The sequence below is a fragment of the Enhydra lutris genome, unplaced genomic scaffold (assembly GCF_002288905.1).
Source record: "Enhydra lutris kenyoni isolate GAN:26980312 unplaced genomic scaffold, ASM228890v2 scaffoldscaffold3, whole genome shotgun sequence".
NCBI lineage: Eukaryota > Metazoa > Chordata > Mammalia > Carnivora > Mustelidae > Enhydra > Enhydra lutris.
In genome coordinates, this window is record NW_019154087.1 from 56,935,048 (window position 1) to 56,954,121 (window position 19,074).

At 38.5% G+C, this 19,074-nt stretch overlaps 1 pseudogene; it reads left to right on the top strand.

Annotated features, from left to right (window-relative positions):
- The first annotated feature begins 1,218 nt into the window (after positions 1 to 1,218).
- Positions 1,219 to 18,827, top strand: LOC111152938 (annotated as a pseudogene).
- Positions 18,828 to 19,074: the final 247 nt, after the last annotated feature.

Below are 19,074 nucleotides of genomic sequence, written 5' to 3' on the forward strand. Positions count from 1 at the left end.
AGGTGCAATTAAACATTCATTTATTCATTAATTCACTGCCCACTTGATATAAAAGATAATTAGTACACTTTATGATGGAAGTATGGAAGTAGTATGGGGTAGTTGTGGGCTTTGCAGTCAGACAGGTCTCTGATTCCTGACTTTTGCACAAACTTGAGTCATGACATTAAGCTAGTTAGTTAAATTTCTAAGACTAATTTTCTTCATCAGTTACTGGAAACTTAAATAACATCACGTACTTGATTGAATTGTTGCAAGGTCTGAAAGTGTGTTGGGAAATGAATAAATAATTCATGTTAATCACTATATGAGTTACTAGTTTTTAATCTCCTATTATAGCAGGAAGAAAATTGTCAGACATTAACAATATACAGGGATGATAGCAAGGTTCGTTTGTTTATTTGGGAGAACCTATTAAATTTATCTTTGCTGGGTCACCTGGGTGGTGCAATAGGTTAAGCTTCCAACTTGGTTTTGGCTTAGGTTGTGATCTCAGGGTTTTGAGATTGAGCCTCAAGTTGGGTTCTGTGCTTAGTGCAAAGTCTTGCTTGAGTTTCTCTCTCCCTATACCTTTGCCCCTCCCCCATGCTTGCTCTCTCTCTCCTCAGATAAATGAATAAATCTTACAAAAAAAATTTCCCTTTGTTCATGCAAAGGAAGTTTGAGAGTCTGGTCCACCTTTTCTAAGAAAGTAGATTTGAAAGAGTGAGAATGAATGAGGGTTATGGCTTATTTGACACCAGGAGTACTGAAGGGAAACCTGGTAGAGCAATTTGATGCAAGAGGGGAAAATCACTGAGAAGAAGCAAAGTAATTCCTCCCTCCTCTGATGCATTATCTTTCTGAATTTTGTAAAAACATTCAACAGTTATATTTATATTATAGTGAGGGAAAGGAAATGGTGATTCCAGAATAATGGAGAACATGAGGATATTAAAATTTATTGTCTTATATAAGGTACAAAATAACAATTTATTCATCCAACAAACATTTATTGAGCTCCTATTCTGTCATAGTTTCTAGAGATAATTCAGAAAACAAAGATTGCAAAATGAAAGAAAATTCCTTTTTCATAAAGTTTGCATCCTAGAGAGTAGGATTCCGAAACAATAAATACATAAATACATCATAGGCAGATAGTAAGTGCAATGTTGGGGGATAGAGAGTGACAGAGAATGAGACAGAGTCTTTTTTGATAAGACAAGCAGAAATCTAGAGATGGTAGGAGCAAGATCTGAGATTAAGGGACATTGCATTTTAGGCAAAGGGAAGATTACTTACAGAAATCCTGAGGTAAGATTATGCCAGTGGGGCTGGAGTGAGCAAGATGCTGGGATGTGGAGGAAATAAGTCCAAAGAGGCAGCCTAGGGTATCTGAGAAAGAAAAGGAAAATGAGAATAGAAACAGAAGTTGAAGTCAGGGATGATGCTCCATACATGATAGAGGTAAAATTTAATAAACAGGGTGGACTAAAATCCATGAGGCTTCTCTAGAGAACTCTTGTGTGTTACAAGATCAGGGTCAGCCCTGGGATGTCATCAGTGGGGATGACAAGGAAGTAATGGATCTGAAAATCCTTAGAGAGAGAAGGGAAGGCTTGGTAAATTAGAGGATAAAGGAGAAGGCTGGCCCAAAGACCATCTTAGGATCTTGAGTCTTGTTGATTGGAAGAACTCTGTGGAGGTACGACTGACAGAGAAGAAAGCTAGTAGGCAACCAGAAGGCAATGAGCATCAGTGTCCAACATGCTTGGGGTGAGCTGGTAGCAGTCAGTGGAAAGTTTCAGTTAAAGGTTAGACCGTTCACTTAAAGAGTCTGGCAATGAAAGGAGGAGTGAAAGAGCACATTACTTAGGAAAGCCTGCAGGATTGTGCAAATATACTTCTCAGGTTGCAAGGGAGTAAGTACAGGATGGCAAAATGAGTATAGAGAAAGGAGCTATTGGAGAAGAATAAATGCAGGGAGACATCTTTTGGAAGTTGGGGAAGAATAAAATCCAGGATCCTGTGTTGTGAAAGGGTGGATTCTAGTATTTTAAATAAGATTAATTTCTCTCATAGGATCTGGGATTTCTAGATGTGTTCATGCTATTGAATAGTGGACTAATAATAATAAAATACCACAGATTCCTTCGAGTTTTAATTTCATGAGCTCAGGAGAGTAGGAATGGAGTTTTTGATAAATAGCCACATTCCCACAAATAGTCAGAGGACAAATACTTTTATAAAAGAAATCAAACCAAAAATGAGGTTGGTGAGAGGCTGGAGCAACATAGGGAAGACAAAGGAGACTACAGGCTACACAAGTCTCTGTGAGTTTCTCAGATCCAAATTCATTTACTTTTTTAACTCAACAAATATTTGTTAATCACCAATTATGTCACGGTCACTCTGTTGGTCCTGAGGATAGTGGGAAGAATCAGAGAAATATGACCCTGCTGTCATGAAGCTTCAGTTTAAAGCAGAAAACAGATATTAAACAAGTAGTTACATAATTAATATTAAATGTCTTAGTATTGTGACCAATACTATAGAGCATAAAAGAATGGCATTTATGTTCAATTTCATCTTCTTTTCTGCACAGTGTGACAGTGATCTCAACTACTTCATTTGCTATAAAATTAAGGTAACTATATTATTCATCATTCAAATCAATTCCCTCGTGCTAACAATCGTGCTGGGATAGCAGACACAAAACAGGACCACCAGTCACTGTGTTTAAAGGGGCACCAGGGAGAGGATTGACAGTTAAAAAAAAAAGTGATGCAAAGGAGAATGACAAATTTGTCTGGCGTGTGAACAGTGTTTTTCCTGTGACAAATCAAAAGGTAAAGAAAAGAATTATTTAGAGAAGTTCAGTGAGGTGCAATTAAGACTGATAGAGGAAAGTAAACAAAGGAAAATTGAGCTACGTAAAGTACCAGGAAAATTTTCCAAAAGCCAAAACTGATTAAAACATACTCCTAGGGAAAGGTATTTTAGCCAATACGAGCTGAAATATTGAAAATGAAAATGGAGAATAAGAAATACGCCTTCAATGACGGTTGCCAAACTGTGGAAAGAACCAAGATGCCCTTCAACGGACGAATGGATAAGGAAGATGTGGTCCATATACACTATGGAGTATTATGCCTCCATCAGAAAGGATGAATACCCAACTTTTGTAGCAACATGGACGGGACTGGAAGAGATTATGCTGAGTGAAATAAGTCAAGCAGAGAGAGTCAATTATCATATGGTTTCACTTATTTGTGGAGCATAACAAATAGCATGGAGGACATGGGGAGTTAGGAGAAGGCAGTTGGGGGAAATTGGAAGGGGAGGTGAACAATGAGAGACTATGGACTCTGCAAACAATCTGAAGTGTTTGAAGAGGTGGGGGGGTGGGAGGTTGGGGGAACCAGGTGGTGGGTATTAGAGAGGGCACGGACTGCATGGAGCACTGGGTGTGGTACAAAAACAATGAATACTGTTATGCTGAAAAAAAAAAAAAGAAATACGCCTTCACTATGAAAACATGATTGAACTGAGAAATGATTTTCACTTCTAATTCTTAGTATCTTGAGAAGTTCCCAGCATGCACGTATTTATTTATTTATTTATTTATATTTTTAGTTTTTTTTTAGGGTGAAGAACCCATCTTAGTGATTGTGGTCGCTAATCACACTAGAGATACTGAAAATCCTCAGACCAAACATTGGCGCAGTTCAGATCATATCCTCATTTTCAACTGTTCACTTTCTTTCTGCCTAAAAAAAGCCGAGTCTGTGGCTTAAAGGTCCAAGAGTTCTTTCTTAAAATATCAACTTACAAAAGACATAAATTAAACTAATGTCTTCATTGGGGGCCAAAGAAAGACCAATCTGAGATATCCTATCTCTAATTGTATACCTTAAAAAGCAAGGAAAATTGGTTTTATCCGGGATAGGAAGGGCAGCAAAGCGGAATTCTAGCTTCTATAAATATTATACAATCCTTTTAATTTGGAAAGAATCAAAATTCATTTGGTATTAAATATTTGGATACTGTCTCAGTTACTCTGTTAGGAGAGAGCTGGCCTTCTCTGCACAAGCAGGATTTGGCAGCCGGACTCAGCAGTGCTGGTGACTCAGTGTAGAGTGTTCTCTCCACCCTGGGGGACAGCGAGTAGAGGAGGCTGGAGGTTGGAGCACTGACTTCAGAAGAAGCATCTGATCCTTCGAGATCCCCCGGCATTTGTTGTTTGAGATGTCAGCGGGATTTCCGTTCAGATAATTACATTTTGCTTGTCTACTGCCCCTAGCCATTTTGACTAGAATCTTCATTTCCCATTAGAAATTGCTCAGCACATGATACTGTGCCTAATTAAACAACTGCTGTGATGGTCCACAGGTAGTGTTTGTTGCAGTGGTCAGTGGAGTGGTCTCTCCACAGGCCCAAGCCAACCATATTTAGCCCAGGCTTGAATCCTCTCTGGGGAAGTTTCTTTCTTTGTTGTTGTTTTTTTGTTTTTTAAATTTTTATTAACATACAATGTATTATTTGCCCCAGGGGTACAGGTTTGTGAATCATCATTCTTACACAATTCATAGGACTCAGCATAGCACATACCCTCCCCAATGTCCATAACCCACCCACCCTATACCTCTCCTCCCCACCTCCCAGCAACCCTGTTTGTTTCCTGAGATTAAGACTCTCTTATGGTTTGTTTCCCTCCCATCTTGTTTCATTTTTCCCTCCCTTCCCCCCACACCCCCCTGCCATGCCTCTCAAATTCCTCAAATCAGAGAGATCATATAATTTTTTTTCTCTGATTGACTCATTTAGCTCAGCATAATACCCTCTAGTTCCATCCATGCTGTTGCAAATGGCAAGCTTTCAGGCTTTTTGATGGCTGCATAGTATTCCATTGTGTGTATATATATATATATATATATATATATATATATACACACACATATATATACATACACACACCACATCTTCTTTGTCCATTCATCTGTTGGCGGCCATTTAGGTTCTTCCCATAATTTGGCTATTGTGGACATTGCTGCTATAAATATTTGGGTGTACATGCCCCTTTGGATTGCTACATTTGTATCTTTAAGTTAAACACCCAGTAGTGTGATTGCTAGGTCATAGGGTAGCTCTATTTTCAGCTTTTTGAGGAATCTCCATACTGTTTTCCAGAGTGGCTGCACCAGCTTGCATTCCCACCAACAGTGTAGTCTGGGGAAGTTTCTAACCTAAGAATCTCCATAAGTAAAATAAGTCCATCTTTAAGAAAGAAAGATGAGTTTAGAAATGAAAGAAAACATTTGGGTTTTGTGTATTTGTTTTAGCAGGCTGAACTTCTAGATGGCTATTCAGTGTGTATTTCCATGGACTGATTTAGTCTGGGCTTTCTATGCTTGCTGCTTTTTATAAGAATCTTCGGATTGATTAGTTTTGGTAGAAAATGTGAATGATGGGAAGGTGTGAGGTGATTCATTGACCTTCATTCCAAGGATTTACGAGAATTTGGATGATTAAAGGGCCAGGGAATCCTCAGACACATTTTCTTTATTTTACAATTACTGAAAATGTTCTCAGTTGAACACTTTAATTAGGTGAAAATAAGGTTTGGAATTCAGATATAAGCCATCCAAGAAAGTACTGAACTAAAGGCCAGTATCTCATCTCAGAACGTTTATTATTCTCTTAAGTGGATTAAATTATGAATTTTTTCTTAGAAAATTTCTTTTTTTCAAATATTTTATTTATTTATTTGAGAGGGAGAGACAGCGAGAGAGAGAGAGAGAGTATGAATAAGAGGAGGAGGGACAAGCAGACTCTGGCCAAGCCAGGAACCCGAGGTAGGGTTTGATCCCAGAATGCTGGGATTATGACCTGAGCAGAAGGCAAATGCTTAAGTGACTGAGCCACCCGGTGCCCCTAGAAAATTTCTAATTTTTTTTAAGATTTTATTTATTTATTTGATAGAGATCACAAGTAGGCAGAGAGGCAGGTAGAGAGAGAGGAGGAAGCAGGCTCTCCGCTGAGCAGAGAGCCCGATGTGGGGCTTGATCCCAGGACCCTGAGATCATGACCTGAGCCGAAGGCAGAGGCTTTAACCCACTGAGCCACCCAGGTGCCCGAAAATTTCTAATTAAAAAAAAAATAAAAGTCACTCTTTTACTCTTTAATCTTGCATAAATAGAATGAGTTCTTTTCAGGAGATATATTTTGATCAACACAATATATAAATTGTTCAACAATATGTTAAAATGCCAATTTTTTATAAATCAAAGTTACAGAGAGGATACTGTGATTGTCAAAAAAGTAGAATACTAATTTTTTAAAATTTTACCTATATATCATAAAGGATATCTATTAGGAGAAGAGGGAGAAAAATCTGATAAGTTTTGAAGCTTTTTTCTATACTGGTTCACAGAGATACATTATTCTTTAATGATTTTAATCATAGTTTTCTCTATAGAGTATATTAAAAGAAAAAAGGTCTGACCATTGATAATTTGCTTAAGTGGTCTTTTATTGTAATGAGAACAATATTGACATAGTGTAATGTCATATTATTGCTGATTTCAAAATATCAAATAATTACAAAGCGCTGTCATTGTTGAAATGACCAGTAAATAAATCTAAATTTTTTATTCTTGAGAAATGATGCCTCATTTTGGTTTTCTGAGGACTACCAAAGGAAGTAGAAAGAGTAGAGCTTCTTCGTTTTGGGGTTTTCTGCAATTTTGTTTTATTTTTTTAAAGAGAAGAATAATGCAAGTGTTTACTTATATGCTAAGATATACTCCAATATAAAGTTTTAGAGAGGTAAAAAAACAAAACCCTGGTTCACCTGTTGTGCTCACTGAAGGAAAAACTAATAAATACAGCAGCAACATGTTCTCTTATCAGCTTTCCCTCATCCTCACCACTGATCTCCACTTCTATGCTTTCCAGACTGTTTTGGAGAAAAAGCTAGGTTAAAATGTCCAATTTTCTGTTGAGATGGCAAAGCTCTTTTGTGAAAAATTGAGGTTTTACCATCTGAGAAAGTCATCTTACCAACAACATGTTAGTCTCTCAAAATAAATTCTCATGTTGACACTAGTCAATTATCCATGTGTCAGTTATCTGAAATAATTTTTTCATCATAGGGTGATACCTTTTCTATAATAATGTCTTTTACATTTCTGGACTCTTATCATCCCAGTTTTGTCTATGTGGTTATACATTCATCGCTTTTCTGTTCCAGAAAACCTTTCACACAGCTATTATGGAAACTGAAAATAATGCAAGATAGAATGAAAACACATTATACAAATGAAGAAAATGGACTCAAAGAAAATGAGAATAGGAACAAAATGAGGATTTCAGGAAGATGTGACTGAGTAAATTCTTTAAGGTTTCTTTTTCACCCCTTCAAGAGGGCCATGAGTTTGGCTTTGCTTTTTTCAGTAGGTAATGTAAGGATAAGAATAATCATTTACTTAGAAGAAGCACAATTAGTCTTAATGCTAAGACCAGCAGTGATATCTCCCAGGAGTCTTTATAAAGAAGAAATGGCAATTTAATGAGTAATATTCTTGCAGAATCCTTATCTGTTATGGGACAGAGTATAGTTATGTGTTGTCTAGTTAGACCTAGAGTTGAATCCAGGCTCTGGGTACTTTAAGGATAGCTATGTAGCCTTAGGAAACTTACTTAATTTATTTAAGTTCCATAGTTAGCATTTGTCAAGTGTGTCCACCTTGTTGGCTGAGGTGAGGAATAAGATAGTGCAGCATAGAATGTCCAGCACAACTGGACACGTGAAAAGTGCTCAGTAAATTTTAGATGTTCTTAATCTGTGGTTAGCTGGGAAATGCAAAGACACTTCAATTGTTAACTCAAAGAACTATAGTTAAAAAGGTAATTTGATGTAAGAATAAATGAAGCATTGCAGTCTTGAATGCAAGTTTTTAAACATGTACACACACAATTTTGATTTTTATCGGTTTCTCAGCTCCTTTCTATATAGTGATTTTAGCCTAAGCATCTGGCATATGTTGAAGCAAGTTTAGCATTTTGTTTTACAAACTCCCAGATCGGTTGTGAGAATGAACATTACAAAATAGCTGTCTCTGTCAAGTACTGAGAGTGGCCTAAAGGAGTTCCCAAAGTCAGCAAAGATGTGGGTCAGGAGATAATTCAGACCAGCTAAGGAGACGATAGATGAATCATTTTATTGTTTTTTTCCCCCTTTCTACAAATCATTTCCTCATTTTAAATAAAGAAGGAAATAGAAGGCTGAGAACTTTGGCTGGAAATGGCTTTTTCAAAGCATTTCTCCCAGGTGAGAAAAGGAACTGGAGGTTGCCAGCTTCTGTAGGAAGAGCTGTGTATCCACTACCACACAGAGATGAAAGAGCCACATTTTCCCAAGTATTTTTCTGTGACTGGAGTTACAAAGAGTGATGAATTTAAAGGTCAGCAGTTGATGCTTGTTTTTAGCGTCGTTCTGGCTGGGAAACAGTATGTTCAGAGAATGGAACTCTGACAAGTGAATTCTAAGTCTCCTAGAGAAATAGCTTAAAACAGAGCAAGAAAAAAAAAATCAGATGGATGGAAGAGATGATGGGTCCATTAGGTTTACTGAACAATCAGTTCGATACATCAAAATCTGCTAATACATTAGCTGATCTCTTAAATAGGTTTTAATTTCTGAAACAGTATAACAGGAGTAATTGTCTTAATTTTCTTTTCTCAGAACAAGAAATAACATAAAAACTGTCTCATGTGTTTCTGTTCCCTTTATTTTGCTCATGTCAGAAGTACTATTTGATATGCGGTATGTTATTCACTTGAGTCAGATCCTTAGATCTTCTTTCCACAGTTTTAAGAGCTTTTTGCTCTCAAAGGATCCTACCCCTTTTTCCTTTTTCCTGTCTGAAGAAGAGAATAAGACACAGTGAAGAGGACACTCTCTTGAGTTAGGAGAACTTAAGTCCTTATTATAACTATATAACTAGCTAATAATAGGATATTGTTCAAGTAATGTGTCTTCAATTATTTCGTATTTTCCCTTCTTGACGAACTTAGTCTTTATACTTTTTAAGCTTTTTTTAATCAGTAGAAATATTTCTAAGAATAAAAAAAATTTCTCGTCAACCCAATATGGAAATTAGATCAATGCTGAATCCTCTTTTTGAAATGAGATGTCTTCCTGTTCTGCCAGCCCCTCTCCTTCTTCTTGCCTTTGGCACATTCTCTAAGGTATCTGCAATGAACCCCTAGGGAAGTGTTTCTCAAAGCACAGTCCATGGAACACTGGTGGTCCCTGGTGGTCTCTGATGATCTATGGGTGATTCAGAGGACTTTAGGCAATTTAGGACAAGAACACGAAATATTTGATCACATAAATTTCATAAATTTGAAATAAAATAATAGCAATGATTTTCATAACAGAAATTCCTTTATGTTCTGAATAATCATTTTGTTTTCAAGGATTGTATATGCGCTACAAGCTCTGAATTAGTCAGTTTATTTAAGTAACATATTCACATCATTTATATATTATTCTTGGCTTATTAGTAATCCTATTGTTTATGTTGTTGAGACCATAGTGCCGAGTATATCCTGAATTCACAATGGATCAACAATTAAAATATACTTTGCTGAAGTATTAAATTAATAACAAAATAATAGTACAATTGCTGCAATTAAAAATATTTTATAATCATTAAGTACAAAGAAAACTACAGTTTCATTATAGAATGTGAATCTTTTGCTACTGGGACAAGTGAAATTACAATTATGATGATTTGTAAGAATAGAGCAAAACTAAGTAGGAGACATGTTCATGAATATTTTAAAATCAGACTTCATTAGATCATGGGACTTTTGGCCCTGGCCTCTAGTGTGTTGTCTGTTGTAAATTTTTTTCATATAGTAGAAGAAATCCATAGAGTTTTATATAATTTTCAAAATTATGCAGCAAAATCTCTGATATTATTTCTATAAAAAGGAAAAAAAAAAGAAAATAAATAAATCATCACCAAAATAAAGAATAGGCTCAAAATAGATTTAAAGTTTTAGTTCACACATTTAAAGCATGTATAAGATATTTTTAGCTGAAAATTTGGTGAAATCATTCTCAGACTTAGTATCATACTTGGAGATAAATCATAAACATTTCACAATATTTGTCACATAATGTCCGTGGCATACTCTGAAAGAAATATTAATACTATATATCTAAAAGACCAGGCATTTACTTTAAACAGGATCTCATAATTAATATGCAGATTATGGATCATTTTGAGCACAGGCATACTTTGACAATACTGCAGATTTGGTTCCAGATCACAACCATAAAATAAGTATCACAATAAAGTAAGTCAAATACATTTTTGCTTTCCAATGTATATAAAAGTCATTTTTATTCTATTAGGTGTGCAATAGCATTCTGTCTAACAAAAGTGTACATACCTTAACTAGCAAATACTTTACTGCTAAAAAGTGCTAACATCATCTGAGCTCTCTAGGAGTTGTAATCTATTTGCTGGTAGAAGGTGTTGCCTTGATGTTGATGGCTGCTGACTCATCAGGGTGGTGGTGGCTGAAGGTTAGGGTGGCTGTCGCAACTTCTTCAAATAAGACAATAATGAAGTATTTTTTGCATCAATTGGCTCTTCCTTTCTCTGTAGCCTGTGATGCTGTTTGATAGCATCTTGCCCACAGTAGAACTTCTTTCCAAGTTGGAGTCAATCTTCTCAAACCCTGCTGCTACTTTATCAACTAAGCTTATATAATATCCTGAATCCTTTTATGTCATTTCAACAATTTTCACCGGGAGTAGATTTCATCTCAAGAAATTACTTTTTGTTGCTCATCCATAAGAGGCAAACCCCCATCATTTCAAGTTTGATCATGAGATGGTAGCAATTCAGTCACATGTTCATGTTCCACATCTAATTCTAGTTCTCTTACTATTTCCACCACATCTGTAGTTACTTCCTCCACTGAATTCTTGAACCCCTCAAAGTCATCCATGGGGATTGGAATCAACTTCTAAACTCCTGTTAATGTTATTTTTACCTCTTTCATGAATCACAAATATTTCAAACAACATTTGGAACAGTGAATTCTTTCCAGAAGGTTGTCAGTGGACTTTACCCAGGTCCATCAGAGGAATTACTATCTATGGCAGCTATAGCCTTACGAAATGTATTTCTTTTTTTTTTTTTAAAGGATATGGCTATTTACATATATATATATATATATATTTTAAAGATTTTATTTATTTATTTGACAGAGCAAGATCACAAGTAGGCAGAGAGGCAGGCAGAGAGAGAGAGCGGAGGAAGCAGGCCCCCCGCCAAGCAGAGAGCCTGATGCGGAACTCGATCCCAGGACCCTGAGATCATGACCTGAGCTGAAGGCAGAGGCTTAACCCACTGAGCCACCCAGGTGCCCCGAAATGTATTTCTTAAATAATAAGAGTTGAAAGTTGAAATGATTCCTTGATTCATGGACTGCAGAATGGATGTTTTGTTAGCAGGCATGAAAACAACTTTAGTCTCATTGTCCATCTCTATCAGAACTCTTGAGTGACCAGGTACATTGTCAATGAGCAGTTATATTTTGAAAAGAGTCTTTTTTTCTGAACAGTAGTTCTCAACAATGGCCTTAAAATATTTAATAAATACGTTGTAAACAGATATGCTGTCATCCAGTCTTCACTGTTCCATTTATAGAGCACAGGTGGAATAGATTCTTCGTAATTCTTAAAGGCCTTAGGATTTTTAGACTGGCAAATGACTATCATCTGCAGTTTAAAGTCACCAGCTGCATTACCTTCTAAGAAGCATAGACCTGACCTTTTTTTTTTTTTTTTAAAGATTTTATTTATTTATTTAACAGTGAGAGAGAGAGGGAGAACACAAGAGAGCACAAGCAGGGGGCATGGCAGGCAGAGGAAGAGGGACAAGCACACTCCCCATTGAGCAGGGAGACCTATGTGGGGTTTGATCCCAGGATCCTGGGATCATAACCTGAGCTGAAGGCAGATGCTTAACCACCTGAACCATTCAGGCACCCCTCAACCCGTCCTTTGAAACTTTGAATCAAGACGGTGACTTCTTTCTAGTGCAAGATGGCATCTTCTTCCAATAGAAGGCTGTTTGTGTACATTGAAAACATTTAGTGTGGGGCGCCTGGGTGGCTCAGTGGGTTAAGCCGCTGCCTTCGGCTCAGGTCATGATCCCAGGTCCTGGGTTCGAGCCCCACATCGGGCTTTCTGCTCAGCAGGGAGCCTGCTTCCTCCTCTCTCTCTGCCTGCCTCTCTGCTTACTTGTGATTTCTCTCTGTCAAATAAATAAATAAAATCTTAAAAAAAAAAAAAGAAAAGAAAACATTTAGTGTAGCCACCTTCATTAATTCTCTGAGCTAGATCTTCTGGAGAACTTGCTACAGCTTCCACATCAGCACTTGGGGCTCCACCATGAAATTGGATGTTAACTTTTTTACTTAAATCTCATGAACCAGCCTCTGCTACCAACTTTTTTCTGCAGCTTCCTCACCTAGCTCAGCCTTCACAGAACTGAAGAGAGTTTGGGCCTTGCTCTGGATCAGACTGTGACTTAAGGGAATGTTGTTGTTGCTTTGCTTTGATCTTCTATCCAGACCACTGAAACTTTCTCCATATCAGCAATAAAGCTGTTTCACTTTCTTATCATTTGTGTGTTCATTGGAGTTGAAGTTTTAATTTCCTTCAAGAATTTTTTTCTTCGCATTTACAACTTGGCTAATGAGTGTAAGAGGCCTAGATTTCATCCTATCTTGGTTTTTGACATGCCTTCCTCCCTAAGCTGAATCATTTTTAGCTTTTGCTTTAAAGTGAGAGACACACGACTTTTCCTTTTAATTGAATACATAGAAACCATTGTAGGATTATTAATTGACCTAATATGAACATTGTTGTGTCTCATGGAATAGGGAGGCTCAAGGAGAATGAGAGAGATGGGGGAAGTCTGGTTAGTGGATCAGTCAGAACATACTCACATTTATTAAGTTTGCCATCTTATATGGTCAGAATTTGTGGAATCCCAAAACGATGGCAATAATAACATTAAAGGGGATGCCTGGGTGGCTCAGTTGGTTAAGCAGCTGCCTTTGGCTCAGGTCATGATCCCAGCGTCCTGGGATCGAGTCCCACATTGGGCTCCTTGCTCATCAGGGAGCCTGCTTCTCCCTCTGCCTCTGCCTGCCATTCTGTCTGCCTGTGCTTGCTCTCTCTCCCTCTCTCTCTCTGACAAATAAATAAATAAAATCTTAAAAAAAATAACATCAAAGATCGTTGATCACTTTAACAAATAAAGCAATAATGAAACAGTTTAAAATATTGTGAAAATTACCAAAGTGTGACACAGATGCATGGAATGAGCATATATTGTTGGGAAAACGGCATTGATAGATCTGCCTGATGCAGAGTTGCTATAAACCTTCAATTTGTAAAGAAAAAAAAAGGTGTAATGTCTGTGAAGTGCAATAAAATGAAGCTCAATAAAATGAGGTATACCTGTATGTGTGTAGCGTGTATATGAGAGAGAAAAGTTTGATAATTTTTTTTATCATTAAAACCTGTTTGTGCTGGTAAGCTTTCTGTGTCAACTTGATTAGACCATGAGGTACCCCGATATACGGTCATACATTATTATGGGTACATCTATGAGAGTGTCTTTGAATAGTAACATTTAAGTTGACAAAATAAAGTGAATTGTCTTCCTGGATGTGGGCTGACCACATCTTATCAGTGGAAGACCGGAGTAGAACAAAAAGGCTGACCTTTCTCTAAGTGAGAGAATTCCTTCTGCCTGACTGCCCCTGAATTGTGATATCAGCTTTTTCCAGCCTTTAGGCTCAGATTGAAACATCAACTCCTCCTGCTTATGAAGCCTTCCAGTCTTCAGACTGGAACTATATCACTGGCTTTCCCTGGTCTCCTGCTTGCTGACTTACCCTACAGGTCTTAAGACTTGTGCTAGATTCCGTAGGTATGTGAGCCAGTCCCTTATAATAAATCTCTTTCTCTCCCTTTCTGAGATATAGCTAATATATATAATATGTATAATTAGTTGTTTCTGTGAAGAGTGCTGAATAATATAAGTTTTTGGTACCAAGAATGGTCCTAGAGGAACAGAACTTTAAGGATGAGTTTTATGAATTGGTTCTGGGGTTTCTGGGATTGGCTCTATAATGTGATTAGATTTAAAGATGCCAGTGACTCTGTTTATAGTAGTAAAGAGATCACTAATACTCTGTGGCATGATCTGGGAATAGAGATGTGCGAAATATTACCATTTGATACAGTAATCAATCACTTATAAGAAGCAAGTATCTGGGGGACTACGGGTATAATATTGTTGGATATTTTTATGAGTTTGGTTGATTGCTCCTAATGTCTCTGGACAAAATGGTGAAAGAAAAGGATGAGCTCAGAGATGCAAATTCCCAGCTCAGCTGTATAAGTGACAGGAAAGTTCCCATGTATTCCTCAAAGAAGACCCTTATGTCCTATTGCTGCAGGTTAAGATTGATCAGTCAAACCCAGAATCTCATCCTGCAACTGGCTGAACTGTAATCCAAGTTGAACTCCCAGGTTTGCAGTGTGTTTAGTTGTAAAGTAAAAACACTGATGGAAAAAGAATGGGATCCTGAAAGTTGGAATGGGTACATGTGGGAAGATTGATGAATGTGGGGACAACGAACCCCTAAAATCCGATGAGTCTTCTTTGCTAGTTGAAGATCCTCACCACCCTGACTGAGGAGATTAATTCTGCATCACCTGAAGAAACTGTAGTGGTTTTTCTTAAGGTAGTTGCCCTGCAACGCAATGCTGATTCTCCTCAGGACCCACTTCCACCAGCCATCTTTGCTTCTGCTTCTACACCCATAACTAGACTCAAGGCCCTTAAAGGTGAGGTACAAAGTGTGACTTACATGGAAGTGTGCTACACTGTAAAATAATTGCTTGAGCTTTCTATTTCTACAGAGAGAAATCTGGGGAACATTTGTGGGAACGGATAGTAAAGGTTTGGGATAATGGCAGAAGAAATGTTAAGTTGGATCAGGCTGAATTTTTTGACAGGGGCTTACTAAGCAGACATTATGAATTTACTATTGCAGTTCATGGAGTTCAAAGGGGTCAAACGGTTTGTTGCTGAAACATGGACCAAATGATAGACCACAGTGAATGAGTGAGTGAGTTAGAAAGGCCCCGCCTGCCTTTGTTTAATGTAGAGTGTTCAAAGGCTTAGGGAGATTAGAATATTAGAATGGATTTGTCATTTAAGACCCACTCACCCACTCTGGGAGGATTCAGAAGTCATACCTCTCACCACTACTCTGAGACATAAATTTGTGAGGGGAGCCCCCGCATCCTTGAAGAGCTCCGTGACCACTCTTCTCTGTAGGACAGACCTCATGGTGGGAACTGAAGTCACCAGATTGGGAAACCTAAATTCATGGCAGTAATTGGATCCCTATGTGGTAGGGGTCAAGTTGCAGCACTTAACCACCAAAGGCAAGGAGATTGTGGTTAGTGTAATGGATAGCAGAATGAAAGCAATCTGAATAGTCTGATTCACACAGATCTATGGTATTGTCTAGTTGATCATGGTGCTCCTAGAAGTGAAATAGATAGGAAGCCTACTAAATTCTTACCTGATATATATATGCAGAACATTTCTAGTTTAAGTGAACAAAGGTATAAACTGACTCATAAAAACATGATATGGTCCCTTAATAAATTCCCGGACTTGAGCCAGACCTCAAACCCCTTGAATGAATAGAAGACCAAGTCCCTTTGAGGAAGGATCCTGGAACATGGCCAAAAATTTATGCTGTTAATCTTTCACCAGCCTTTCCCAAAGGGACAGCTTTTTTTCAGGGTAACTATATACTGAGGAAAAGGTTATAATTAGACATTTCAGGAACTAATAGATACTAATTCTGATTTGATTCCAAAAGACCCAAAACATCACTGTGGTCTACTAGTAGGGGCTTATGGAGCTCAGATGATGAATGGAATTTTAGCTCCTGTCCATCTCAGAGTGGGTTCAGTGGGTCCCCAAACTCATCCTGTGGCTATTTCTCCTGTTCCACAATGCATCATTGGAATAGATAGACTTAAGTGACACAATCCCCACATTGGTTCTCTGACTTGTGGAGTAAAGGCTATTCTGGTGGAAAAGAGCAAATGAAATCCATTAGTACTGTCTCTATCAAAGAAAAGAGTAAATCAAAAGCAACATTACATTTCTGGAGGGATTGCAGAGATTAGTGCTATAATCAGGAACTTGAAAGATGCAGGAGTTGTGATATCTATCACATTCCCATTCTACTCGCCTATTGGGTGGGCTTGTGCTGAAGACAAATGAATTTTGGAGAATGACCGTGGATTTTCATAAGCTTAATCAGGTGGTGACTCTATTTGCAGCCGTTGTACCAAATGTAGTTCCATTGCTTGAACAAATTAACACAGCTCCTGGTACTGGAAATATAGCTATTGATCTGGTAAGTGTTTTTCCTCCATTCCTGTCCATGAGGCCCACCAGAAGCAGTTTGCTTTTAGCTGTCAAGGGCAATACTATACCTTCACTTTCCTTATTAGGGGTATATCAACTCTCTAGCCCTACTTTATAATTTAGTTCACGAGGATCTTGATTGCCTTTCCCTTCTACAAGATATTATACTGTTTTATTACACTAATGACATCATGCTGCTTGGACCTAGTGAGCAAGAAGTAGCAACTACTCTAGACTTATTGGTAAGATATTTGCATGTCAGAGTGTGGGAAATAAATCCCACAAAAAAGCAGGGATCCCCTACCTCAGAGAAATTTCTAGGAATCCAGTGGTATGAGGCATCTTGAGATATCCCTTTTAAGTTCAAGAGTCAGTTGTTACTTCTGGCCCCTTCTACAACAAGAAAAGATACAATGCTTAGCATCTTCTTTGGGCTTTGGAAGCAACATAGTGCTCCTTTGGGTCGTTACTATGGTTCATTTATCTAGTGATCCAAAAAGATACTAGTTTTGAGTGAAGTGCAGAACAAGAGAAGGGTCTGCAGCAGATCCAGGCTACTGTACAAGCTGCTTTGCCACCTTAGCCATAGGATCCAATAGATCCAATGGTGCTTTAAGTGTCAATGACAGAGAGGGATGCTTTTGGGAGCCCATGTAAGTGAATTGCAGCAAAGGCCCTTAGGATTTTGGAGCCAAGCCCTATCATCCTTCACAGATAATTACTCTTCTTTTGAGAAACAACTTTTGGACTGCTCTTAGGACTTAGAAGAGATTGAATGCTCTATTGTGGGTCACCAAATTACCATGTGACCTGTCCATCACGAACTGTGTGTTATGATCTAACAGGCCACATAGTTGTGTGCATTGCAGTACTCCCTCGTCTAACAGAAGTGATACATACATGATTAGGCTTAACCAGGCCCTAAGTTATACGAAGAGGTGGCTCAAATGTTCATGCTCTCCTCTCCAACCACGTGACTTTCTCTCTCCTAAGCCTGCACATATGACACATATGCACATTCCCTGTGATCAGCTAAAGAGGACGAGAGGACTCAGGCCCAGTTTATAGATGGTTCAGCATGATATGCAGGCACCGCCTGAAAGTGGCGAGTTGCAGCATTACTGTTCTTTTCTGAAACACCCTGAAGGACAGCAATGAAGGGAAATCCTCCCAGTGGGCAGTACTCCAAGTAGTTCACCCTGGCTGTTCACTTTACTTGAAAGGAGAAATGGACTTATGATTATACACCAATTCACAGGCTGTTGCCAATGATTCAGTTGGATGGTCGGAGACTTGGAACATGATTAGAAAATTAGTCACTAGGAAACTTGGTAAAGAGGTATGTGGATAGTCTTCTCAGAACAGGCAACAAATGTGAGGCTATTTGTGTCCCATGTGAATGAGAACAACGGGTGACCTCAAGAGAGGAGGATTTTAATGACCAAATGGACAGGATGACCCATGCTGTGGATACCAGTCAGCCTCTTTCCCCAGTCATCCCTGTCATTACCACAGTGGCAGGGATGGAGATGACGCATGGGCTCAGCCACGTGGACTTCCACTCACTCAGGCTGACCTGGCAACAGCCACTGCCTAGTGCCCAATCTGACAACAGCTGAGATCAACCTCAAGTCCCCACTATGGCACCATTCCTCAAGGTGATTATCCAGCTACCTATGGCAGGTCATTTATATTGCTCTGCTTCCTTCATGAAAAGAGCAGCTTTTTTTTTTTTTTTTAAACTGGAATAGGCAGTCTGGATAAAAATTTGCCTTCTTTGAATGCAGTGATTCTGCCAAAATTACCATTCATGGACTTATAGAATGCCTTACCTATCTATGGCCATGGTGTTCCACACTGCATTGCCTATCTATGTTCCACACTGCATTGCCTCCAATGAACTGTGAAAAGTTCCTTTCTGTGAAGGAACTCACTTCACAGAAAGTAAAGTGGGCCTATGCTCATAAACTTCACTGGTCTTACCGTAACGCTCACCTTCCTCCAAGCAGCTGACTTGACAGAAGTTTGGAATGGCCATTGAGGACTGAGCTATAGTGCCAGCTTGATGACAATACCTTACAGGGCTAGGGGCAAGGTTTTCCAGAAGGCTGCATGCTCTCTGAATCAGTGTCCAGTATATGGTGCTGTTTCTTGATAGCCGGGAGTCATGGGTCCAGGAATCAATGGGTGGAAAAGGGAGTGGCATCATTCATCATTACTTCGAGTGATTCACAGCAAAAGTTTTGCTTCCTGTTCACACGCCCTTATGCTCTTCTGGCCTAGAGGTCCGATTTCCAGAGGGAGGAATGCATCCACCAGAAGACACAATGATTTCACTGAACTGAAAGTTAAGAGTGAAGCCTGGCTATTTGGGGCTTCTCAGGCCTCTGAACCATTAGACAAAGCAGAGAGTTACTGGCTGATTGGGAATGACTGGTCCTGAGCATCTTGAAGAAACTAGTATATGATGCCACAATGGGTATAAAGGAGAGTATGTCTGGAATATAATTCCTAATTCCTTAAGGCGTTT